Source organism: Suricata suricatta, chromosome 12 (genome assembly GCF_006229205.1).
Source record: "Suricata suricatta isolate VVHF042 chromosome 12, meerkat_22Aug2017_6uvM2_HiC, whole genome shotgun sequence".
Taxonomy (NCBI): Eukaryota; Metazoa; Chordata; class Mammalia; order Carnivora; family Herpestidae; genus Suricata; species Suricata suricatta.
The window spans coordinates 88,649,451-88,658,331 of record NC_043711.1 but is presented as its reverse complement, the minus strand read 5'-3'; the positions used below and the strand labels follow the sequence as shown (position 1 = coordinate 88,658,331).

The following is an 8,881-nucleotide window of genomic DNA, read 5'->3' as shown; positions in this document are numbered from 1 at the left end:
GGGGACATCAGGTGTGACGCGGGGGGCGGCCGTGTGGAGGGGCAGAGGGGACATCAGGTGTGACGCGGGGGGGGGCGGCGGTGCAGAGTGGCAGAGGGGACGTCAGGTGTGACGCGGGGGCGGCGGCGGTGCGAAGTGGCAGAGGGGACGTCAGGTGTGACGCAGGGAGGCGGCCGTGAGGAGGGGCAGAGGGGACGTCAGGTGTGACACGGGGGGATGGCGGTGCGGAGTGGCAGAGGGACCGCTGTCGGGAGGTGCGGGGTCCAGGGGAGCAGGGAGAGCTGTGCGCGTGCGCAGCCAGAGGCCAGCCCCTCCCTTGGCCCCGAGCTCTCTAGTGCGGGACTGCCCCTGCTGTTCCTCTCGCTCTGCTACTGACCGTGCCTGATGTGTTCCGATGCTCAGGAAATGAGGAGTCACAGAGACCAGTGGCAACGCCAGTGACCGGAGAGAGATTGAAGGGTGTGGGTACAGATTCATTGCAGGGTGGGTGCTAAGGCTCTTGGCTGCAGATCCCATCAGGATCCAGATGTACCGTTCACTCAGTATTGGTCATCTGTGTGCTAATGGAATGTTTTTCATTTTGTATTTTTCTAAATTCTTTGTGCAGAACATTATATTTAAACTTTCTGAGGAAATGTGAAACAAAAAATATATAATCTCTATATACTTAAAAAACAAGGAATTTAAGTTTCTGAAATCTAAGTGCAGAGGCAGGATATAGACCAGGTGCACTCATAAAAGCACAGAGACTGATATGAATGCTCACATAAAGTAATGAGACCATCAGACCTGTGTGGGGTCAGGCAGTTAGGAAGTAAGTTTTAAAGAGAAGAAAGCATCTTGGGTGGTTTGTGCCATGACAAAAAATTTACTGTATGGTTCAGTTCGTTTTCGAAAGGACAGTTTGTTGGTACCAGATGGATAATTTCATAATTCAAGTGCAGACTCGCTTATAATACTCATTCCCTCCTGCCCCGCAGGTGTTTTATCTTGTATCTATCACAGAGCCTTGGGGGGGATCCAGGGAATGTAGTTTACAGACAGTGGACCTAAAGTACCTTACAGAAGGTCAAGAGAGGCTGATAAAAATCGGGATTCTCACAAAGGGAAATTTACAGGCTGTTTCTCAGTGAACACAGTGAGCATGCTCTGATCTCTGACGCGTGTGTGATGTGGCATAGTGAGTCTCTGTCTTCTGCCATGGTTTTTGTCTCCATGTGGCTTGGGAGAAGCTAAAGGGGTTCTTCAGGGCACTAGCCCATGTGGGGAGAGTCAGATGTCAGCCAGTGGGGTGACTTAGAGAGCAAAGAGGAGTCCTCGAGACCTTAGACTGGAGGAAGGTTCTCATAGCTCTGCTGAGGACTCCGGGTGGTTTTACCTATGGACCACCGTAGGTATCTGAGCTCACCAGTTCTGGTCTCTGGTGCTTACTTGCTTAAAGGACCTTTGTGTGGGCTGTGAAACAATGGAATATGTATACAGACATTGCCATAAATTCCATTTGGGGGCCATAGGAGGCATTTCACAAAAGAAGTTAGGGTGTCCTTATATATGTGTAGCAATACTGAGGGAACCTGATTGGGGAACCTGGGTGGCTCAGTCAATTGGGTGTCTGACTTCAGCTCAGGTCATGATCTCGCACTCTGTGGGTTTGAGCTTTGCGTCGGACTCTGCAGACAGCTCAGAGCCTCGAGCCTTCTTTGGATTCTGTGTCTCCCTGTCTCTCTCTCAAAAATAAACATTAAAAAAAATCTAAGGGAACCTGATTGTGATCAATTATAAGTGACATGGAGAAGTGCTTGGTAGTCTTCAAGGGCTGCTAACTTCTGGCGTCACAAGACCCCCATTGTGAAGATGTTTATGGAGCTGGCTACATCCTTAGCAATGTGAGCAAGTTACATGAGGGCTTCTATTGATTTTGGAGCCTATGTAAGACTGACTTGTAATAGAGAATCCTGGGTAGCTGGGTAGGATTCTGCACTGGTGAGCCTTTCATTTCTTCTCCTTTTTGTATTTATTGCTTTAGTTCCTTTGATTAAAGACATTAAAGATCCCACTAGTCAACAGAATCAGTGTTAGTTATGAAAGGACAGTACTTGAAAAAAAATATTGGCAACTGAGTCTCAGTTTTTGTGCTCTTTGATTTATCCTCTTGCAGATTGGCTCAAGTACATGTTTTACGTTGCCCTGGATGACACTTGGTTGTTGCACATCATTCACTGACTGCTTGGATTATCGAAGGAGCTCCACGGATTCGAGGGCTCCCAGCCTTTTTTGCCTTCAGTCTGCCTTGCCAGCTTCCACCTGGCTCATCTTTCTGAACCACTGCCGTAATCTTATTTCTGTTCGCAGGTGGAAAAGATGGCGAATCAAATGCCTTTGTCCCCTCTCTGCCTTCCAGATCAGTTTGGAAGTAGTCCGCAGAGATGGAGGTGCAGCGATCAGCTGTCTTACTAGGAACTGGGCTGACAAACCTCCCCCAGCCTGCGGCTTGTTCCTCCCTCGGTTGAGTTTTTTCCACCGGAACCGCAGGCACTGGAGCCTGGAGCACATGCTGGGGCTGTGTGCTCTGTTCCTTTCCCTAGTCACGCCAGTCAGGTCCCTGACCAGAGAAGTGGGGGGACTGTGAAGAAGGGTTGAAAATATGTTGCCAGTATCCTTCCCTCCTTGGGAGTAAACGTGGGGACCAGGAAATGGAATTTCCTCTAACTTTCTTGAAACTTCTGATTATTCCTATTGCTTCCAGGACAAAATCCAGATTCCTTTTTCTGTCATTCAAACGCTATGGGGTCTGACCCCTTCCTCACTTCTCCTCTGACAACAGGTCTTCCTGGCTCTTAAAGACACTTGACTGGTTTCTTCTGGATTGCTCTTGCTGGTTCTCCTCACATCATGCCCTTGTGCCTCTCCCAGTTCCCCGAGTCCTTTCCATTTCCAGGTCTGAGGGCAAATTTTAGTTCTCCACAGCTTCCCCAGACCAGTGTGCTGGCATGTCCCTTCTTCCATAGCACTTGGAGCCTTGCTCCCCACTGTAACTCAGAGATTTTCGTTCCTGGGAAGACTAAGGTCTAACCTGTGGTACTGCAGCCGGGGAAAGGGGACTCACGGAGAGGGACTTGTTTACAGGGGTGTGTCAGACTCAGACCTCCTGCTGCCCTGTCTTGTACGTTTCCCTCTGCGGAAGGTGCCTCTCGATCAGAAACTGTCATGGTCCTGTGTGTATGACTTGTCTCATCAGCATCAGTTAAGTGGTGATGGATGGCCTAGAGTCAGGGCCACTGTACTTTGTATCTTTTATGCTCTCAGGGGTCAGTCACCAGAGGTTTGTCAGGTTGTTGGACACATTAAGAGTTTATATGTTTATATGTTATATATGTAACTCATCTACTTTGCATATTTATGTTATATATGACATGCATATTTATATATTATACATTTATATATTATATTTACATATATGTTTTCCTAGAACAAATGGATAGAGCTCTTCTCCCTGGAAATAAGACCCGTATAGGATATAATAACTCCCATTGTTAAATAATAGTAGGTGGTGTCTCAATTTTAACTAAAGAAACGAACATTTTATTTATTTATTTTTATTTATCTAAAATAAAAGCTTTAAATGTTTATTCATTTTTGAGAGACAAAGAGAGATAGAACGTGAGCTGGGGAGGGGTAAAGAGAGAGGGAGATGCAGAATTCATCTCCAGGCTTGGGGCTGGCAGCATAGAGCCCCATGTGGGGCACAAACCCATGAACCTGCAAGATCATGACCTGAGCTAGAGGTGGACACTTAAGCAACCGAGCCACCCAGCGCCCCTTATTATTATTATTTTTTTTTTTTAGAGAGCACAAGTAGGGAGAGGGAGAGAAAGAGAGAAGGGGAGAGCATCTCAAGCAGGTCCCACACTCAGCTCAGAGCCTGATTCAGGGCTCAATCCCACAACCCTGGGATCATGACCTAAGCTGAAAGCAAGAGCTGGACGCTCAGCCAACTGAGCCACCCAGGTGCCCCCCCCGCCAAGAAATGAACATTTTAAAAGTAACTTATCTAAAACACAGAGCTAATGGGCAGCACTGTTAGGATTTGACTCTGGGCTCCCACTTTTTCTCCCTCCGCTCTGTGCCTGTTTATGCCTCCCTAGGGGATGTCAGGAATGGAAAGTGGTGGGGAGAGTCCAGTGTCCGAGAAATTGGGTTTTTATTTGCAGGACATGGCCCTTCTGTAGAATTTCATTTTGCACACTGCACACTTAAAGACTCCAGGGGCTCCAGCTTTTCCCTGTGTGGCTTCTCTCGCACTTGACCCAGCAAGGAGATGACTGGACAGGTTTCCTCTTCTAAACAGGAGACCGTCTAACAGATTTTCCTTTCCAAGGATGACGTCGATAGTGATGAATATTCACTTACTGCATAGGGGATAAAAGTCTGAAATGCCCAAGTAAGAGAAGCATTTTAAATGACCATCTCTTCCCCTTAAAATTATACTGGAGAGTGAGCTTAATTCACTCCTTTATTGTATAAAACTTGAGCAGGAAAACTTTTCCACAAAGCCAAGTTAGGCTGTTGTTTCCCTGACTCGGAAATTTAAATTTCACTTAGTATAGATTATTTGCTTTTACTGTTTTTTAATTTCAGTGCCTTTTCCCAAAGATGAAGGGACCACTGGCGTAAGAAGACATGCAAAGGTACACTTGTGTGTGCGCGCACAAACGTATACACAGACCTGTACATATGTAGACACTCAGGGCCAGTATAGCTGCAGCAAGGTAGGCCGGTGTCAGGTCGGATCCTGGGGCGTCATAAATGTGACAGCGCTTTGGGAAAATGCTTTGGTATTAGAAAAGCACCATGGCAGTTCCCTAGAGAGGGCAAAGAAATTTCTTGCTGAGAAACATTACATGATGTAATGGATACTGTCCTCAACAACAGTTTTGGGCTCCAGTGCTTCTGTCTGCCTGTGAATTTCATATTTCTCATTCTTGAAATAGCCTTTAGTACAAGTCAGCTTCATGGCATTCACACACAACATGGTGAGCCGGAAAGACAGCCCGTTCCAGTATGTGTGAAGCTGTCTGTGTTCTTACTCTGTCTAGAGAGGAGTGCCTGAATAGTAGCTTGATAGCCCTTTAGGCTGCATAGAAGCTGGGCATTTCGAGTGAGCCGGAGGTTGTGTTTGTAAGCTAGAGTCGTCTTGAGTGTTGGTATTTACTTTGTTGGTTGAAGGCAGAGCATAAGCTTTGGAATTTCTACACATGTCAGAATGGTTCATATTCTCTCTTGAAAGTCAAAAAACTAATCAGTGAGCTGGTCTAAGTGGAGGAACATCTACTTGGATCTCTGCTCAGCCTTTGTTGTGCCTAAAGAATCACCTGGACAGCTTGTTAGAAAAGTAGATTCCCAGACTACATCCCCAGAGGGGGTGGTTTTGGTCTGAAGGGGACCCAGGAATCTATAATTCAAAAGTCTGCCAGATAATTAGAGTGTACTTGGTTCTTAGACCATCCTTCAAGACACAGATGAGAGATCCTGGGGAAAATGGAGCATATTTACATTTTTTTAAAGCTTATTTATTTATTTTGAGACAGAGAGAATGTGTGCACACCAAGTGGAGGAGGGGCAGAGAGAGAGGGAGAGAGAGAGAATCCCAAGCACTGTCAGGGCTCAAATGAACCATGAGATCATGACCCGAGTAAACTGACTGAGCCGCCCAGGCGCCCTGGAGCATATTTACATTTTTATATTTAACATCTGTTAGGAATGGAAAACCAAAAAGAGGATAAAAGGTGAATAGTGTGATTAGCCCTACAAGTAATAAGAAATACATGTATTGGTTTCTGCCCTGGTTCCTGGCACAGAGCTCCTGAAACCCGTGTACTTTCCTGAGTGGTAAGAATACCAGTGTCATCTCACATCCTAATATTTTGTCTTCGATGCATCCCCAACACAGTGTTCTTGAAACCGTTGTCAGTCTTACAAGTGCTAAGAACACTAGGAGCTTCCCTTGTTCTGAAGCTTGTCTCTCGGACCCTGTTTCTGACACCTATACCCTTGTAAAGTCCTCAGTGATGAGAACAGTAGGAGCATCTTTTGTTCTAGTGAGATGACTCTGTGCGCGGGCTCCTGGGAAGGGGCTGGTCACCAGAAGGACCACGCCTGATTAGAAGCTTGTTGTTTTCAGTCCCGCCCCTCATTATCCAGAGCGGGAGAGAGGAGCTGGAGGCAGGGTTAATAATTGATCGAGTCTATGTGAGGAAGCCTCCATAAAAAAGTCCCAATAGTGGGGGGTGTGGGGAACTTTCAGGTGGGTGAACACGTGCCTGGCACACCTCAGCGCCACAGGGACAGAAGCTCCTGTGCTCGGAATCCTCCCAGGCTTGGCCCTGTGTTTCTCCTTATGGGGCTGCTCATCTGTATCTTTTGTCATATCCTTTAACAGACTGGTAAATGGAAGCGTTTCCCTGAGTTCTGTGAACCTCTCTAGCAAAGCCATCGAACCTGAGGAGGGGTCATTGCACCCTTCGGTCTGTAGCGATTGGTCAGGAGAGCAGGGAACCTGGGCTTGTGACAGTGTCTGAAGTGGGAGGGCAGGTGGGTGCAGCCTTGTGGCGCTGAGCCCTCAGCCTGTGGAACCTGGTGCTGTTCAGGGTAGACAAGTGTCAGAACTGAGTTGAATCCTCCGACCCCCTGCTGGTGTCTGAGAATTGCTTGTTGGTAGGAGTTGTGTTGGTTTTTTTCTCCCCCAAACAAACCCCAAGTTTTGGGCCACATATTTTATCCCCATTGATCTTGGTTTATCAAGAGCCAACGGAGCAGAATATTTTTCTCCCAAATCCAGTAAGTTTAGTGACACCCTGGAAGAGGAAAGGTTTTGCCTTTTCTGATTTTCTTCTTTGACAGTTGCTTCTAAAAAGTTAAGCCCAGATCTTCTGATTATATAACCATGTGAGCTGTGAGTCAGCTGATGCTGTGATGCAGACAGGGCAGTAAAATCCAGTTAGCTCAGCCCTGCTTTCCCTATTTGAAGGGAAATCACCCGTCTTTGTTAGGAGTGCATATCTTTATTGAGGCTACTGGGTTTATGAGGCTCAGGAGTGCATCTTGAAGGCATTTCTTCTGTTGGGGGACTTGCTTTTATATTCTGGCTGCTTATTAGAAGAAGAAAGAAGACAAACGTGAAGACAAGTATGAGTTCTGAGTAGAAACCTGTGCTTCAAAAAAAAAAAATAAAATAAAATAAAAAAAGAAGCCTGTGCTTGGAACCGGCTGGCCTTTTTATGTGACGTAGGGAAATGTGAATGAGAATGGCAGAGACTCGCCTCTGAAACTTTGGACTAAGTCTCCGTTCCTAGTCTGAGAGCACCTGGAGCGCCTACTCTAATCCCCTGGGCTTTCTAAGTTAGGGTTGGGTACGTAGTGGACTTTGACCTGATCTGAAAGGAAACAGTTACTAAATAATAATGCTTGATGAATACCTGCTTATTTATTTAATCAGTATCCTTTTTGTGCCTCCTGTGTGCCTTGCTTTCTTTATGAGTACTTTTGGTGGGAGTGGGATAATGGAGGGAGAAAGGAAAGTGTCACAGATGCGTCATCTGTGAGCCCTGTCACTGAGGACCTCTCACGAGTTAGAGAAATAGTCTTGCAAGTGTTCAAAATATAGGCAAAAATAGAAACAAACAAAAGAACCTGGTATAGATATGTACAGGATAGCTGGAAGGATTTGGCAGATTAAGAGCGCTTCAGTTGTGGTCCAGGGAGTCCCTTGAGGGGGAGGGAGTATTGAGGAAGGTATTAAAGGAATTAATAGTGAGAAAAGATTTAAAGCAAAAAGACCAAAAGACATTTAAATAAATCTTTTTTGGGTGGGGTGGAGTTTTTTGGGGTTTTTTTTCCCCCCTGCATTTACCTTTCTTTGCATTTATTTTATGCTGAATTTATTTCCAGGCCATAAGTTTTTGTTTCTTCACTTTCTTCTGGGATATCGTTTTCTCCTTTCACCCTCCTCTTCTGGTTCAGGAGCGGTCTGCTCTCTTTCTCAGTGAGGACCGTCTGCACGTGGCCGGGAGAGCTCTGTATCGGCTGATCCAACCATGAGCTCTGTAAATTCGGCACCACGTCTTGGAGGCTTTGTTGCTGGATGTGCTCAATGGCCAGAGAATCTGCATCTAAGCCCTTACGTCAGCATTGTTCTCTGCACTTTGAAGGATGTGCAGTAAAAATTCAGCACTGTCTTTGGGCCACCAGCCCTGTGTCCAGCCCCACTGTTTGGCCTGGGCGCACCTACCACCTCCGCCACTGAAGTGCCGGGACGGCATGCATTGTTTCTGTAAAGTGACATCCTTCAGATACTTGTGGCATTTTTTGGATGTGCATACCCTCGATGGCCTGGGCAGTTTTATGTATATTCCTTTTTTTTTTTTAATGTTTTTTTATTTTTGAGAGAGACACACACACACACACACACACACACACACACACACACACACACTGTGAGTGGGGAGGGGCAGAGAGAGAGAGAGAGAGAGAGAGAGAGACACACACACAGAATCAGAAGCAGGCTCCAGGCTCTGAGCTGTCAGCACAGAGCCCGATGCGGGGTTCGAACCCACGAACTGTGAGATCATGACCTGAGCTGAAGTCGGTAACCACCTGAGCCACCTAGGCATCACAGTTTCACGTGTATTCTTAAAGTGAACACAAAGATTTGAACCTCTTAATTGGCATGATTCTGTAGGGTTTTCTGGGCCAAGTGGAATAGCAAACAGTTTTCAGGGATTACCTCAGGCTGCTTGCAGGAAGAGGAAGTGTGTTGGCTCCAGGGAGAATTCATAGGGGGGTTGGGCTTCTAGGTTTAAGATGGCCACCAAGCATACTTTTA

The 8,881-nt window shown here is 46.4% G+C and overlaps 1 protein-coding gene across 4 annotated transcripts in view; it reads left to right on the top strand.

Moving 5' to 3' along the window:
• The window catches only part of CHD6 (chromodomain helicase DNA binding protein 6), a 151,056-nt gene that overhangs the window by 24,529 nt on the left and 117,646 nt on the right, over positions 1-8,881 (top strand). The window lies entirely within an intron of this gene.